This window comes from Dipodomys spectabilis, unplaced genomic scaffold, assembly GCF_019054845.1.
Source record: "Dipodomys spectabilis isolate Male_0828 unplaced genomic scaffold, ASM1905484v1 ptg000351l, whole genome shotgun sequence".
NCBI lineage: Eukaryota > Metazoa > Chordata > Mammalia > Rodentia > Heteromyidae > Dipodomys > Dipodomys spectabilis.
The window spans coordinates 67,913-70,692 of record NW_024871028.1 but is presented as its reverse complement, the minus strand read 5'-3'; positions in this window follow the sequence as shown (position 1 = coordinate 70,692).

Below are 2,780 nucleotides of genomic sequence, written 5' to 3'. Positions count from 1 at the left end.
AGGAATGTAACAAGCACTTTTCTGTCGGGGCTAGTTTCGAACACAATTCTAAGATCTAATTACAAAGAATAGCTCGAATTATAAGCTTGATTCACTGGCACTTGGTTTGATGTATTTATTTAATTTTAATTATGTCTTAAGATTTTTGTTTCACTATAATGTACATCGTTCTACACAAAAATTTAGATATATGTATATATTTCTGATGACAATCTCCAAAAATGTATGTCTTTCTACACATTATGTATATATATAATATATATTTCTGAAGACAGATTCCCTATACAACTTTATGCTACTATTTTTGACCTTTTTTAATTTCAAAGATATGCCGTCAATTTTCCTAAAGTTTCCTAGAATAAAATAACTAATATTTAAATAGAATATAAAGTTTATTACTTTCAAGGGAATTTTCGATATACCCATGATATTGTAGTAGCATTTACAGTATATTAATAGAAATAATTCTGGTCAAACTCTTAAATATTTGTGTGTAGTGATGAGGAGAGAGGAAATTAATTCATACTGGTTAGGAATTTGCAATACTTCAAAAATCTATTCTACAAATTTTTATAAGCATATAGTCAAGCTACCTGTTATGGTTTAGTGTTTTTATTTCTTTATTTGTTCTAAATTTTAATATGGATGCATGAACAGTGGTAACATTAAAATCATTAATCAACAGACAAATAATTGCAAAATCATAGATACATATCAGACTTTCAATAGTTAGCACTTACGGTGTTATTAATAATTTTGGTGAAGATGATGATGACCACAGTGTACCCTGATAATTACAATGTTGTGATTGCAAAGGAAAAAACTTTACACATTTTTGTAGCTAGATTTCCCACATTGAATACATGGTAATAAACAGCGTTGGATTACATACAGTAAGAATAACAAGAAGAGAGTTCCTATATCAAGAAATAGAACCACATTAAACAGGTAGAGACAATAAAAACCCTAATGTTATTTCTGCAGTCTCTCTAATGTATACTCGCTTTTCTTGGTGGTATTATTTTCCTATAAATAAAATCGTTAATTTCCACATTTTGTTGCACTAAGATGTAGTTTTCAACTTAGCGTGATTAGTTCAAAGAACATTCTCATATAGATACTATACAATCACCCTGTTTTCCAATGATATATTAAGAGTATGTTCTTCAATACAGCTGTAAACACATGACACAATTTACATAATACCACTTACATATCTGTAGTTACCTTAAAAAGACATAGACCTTAGAGTCAGGAGGTGAAATTTATTTTTATTTCTGCAGGAAACAATTTGTGACTTTATACCAACAAACTAAATTTGACTCTTTCTTTATTTGTAAGGTAAGTTGGAAAATGTAAGGACTCTGGAGTTCAAGCCGCATTACCAAGAAAAGTATAAAGGGAAAAAAAGGCAGTAATGAAATATTTTAAAGCTAATGTACACAAAAATTGTCTAGAAATAAAATTATAACAGCACCTGGACTGGCAAAAAAAGATTAAAATTTAATTGCCTTCAATCAATCATTTAGACAATCTATACTAAGGGCAGGATATTGGAGCTCACATCACTAACTCGAATTTGAGAAGATGACAGTTCAGAACCAGTGTGCAAGGAACGTGATAACATTCTAATATCATCCTAAGCCTGGCATGCTGCAATGCATTTGTGATCAAGTTACTTGGCAGACAGTGGTGAGGAACTTAGCCTCTGTTCAGCCCTCAGCAAAATTGATAACCTATGAGCAAATAACTAAATTGAAAAAAGATTGTTCTAATGGTAGAATACTTGTTCAGCCAACAAAATATCTAAATTCATACTCACTTCCTAAAAGAGGAAAAAAAGGAAGAAAGAAAGAGAAAGAAGAAAAGAGAGTAGAGAAGGAGGAGGAGAGAAGGGAAGGAAGGAAGCAAGCAAGCAAGGTAGGTAGGAATGAAAGAAGGAAAGAAGGGTGGAAGAACGAATGGAAGGGAGAAAGAGAGGTATAAATAAAAACCTTAGCATGTGTTAGATGTTAATAATGACCCTAAATCATTTTAGCTATAAATGCCATCATTTAATTCCCTGGGAAGAGACATTTTATATCAAGCCCTATTGTTTGTACTTGGAATCCCCGAAAGGCCACCAGAGACCATGACCAATGCAAACAGCAAAAGAGTCGTATATTTGCAACCTCAAGCTTGGTCCTTTGCACATCCGGTAACCGGTGACCCTAAGAGTCCCCGAGCACAAAATCAGCACAGCTTTTATAGTATTGAACAAACAAGTTTAGGGAACTTCCACACAAGCAGTTACATGATTGGTTTGAGTCCACCCTAACCACATTGCCCTTTTTCTGAACTATTGGTATGTTCTTTTCCTGGAACACTTGGGCAACTGTTCTGCTTTCTTAAGGTTGGGCAAGCTTGGTGGCAACCTGTGTTTTTTTTTCTCTCTTGGGGTTACTCTGAGGGCAGTCTAGCACAAGATGGTTGGGGATAATCTCAAATTGGAGTTACTGTGGCTCTTCATTCTCTCCTCTTCTAGAGCATCAGGGACCAATCATGGTCCCCTAATTGGCACAGTCTTCTATATTTTTTTGATATTGGGATCTCAGAACTAATAGATGGACCGTGCTGATCTACAAGGTCTACAAGGTCTAATTGTGAGTAACAAAAATTAACAGTACCAAAGGTCATACATTTTCTTCCAGCAATCCTGACTCCCTATACCACAGCTAACTTACCTTTATACCAGTTGTACTCGTAAGCTCCAATTTTAAGACATACTTACACCATTTGCT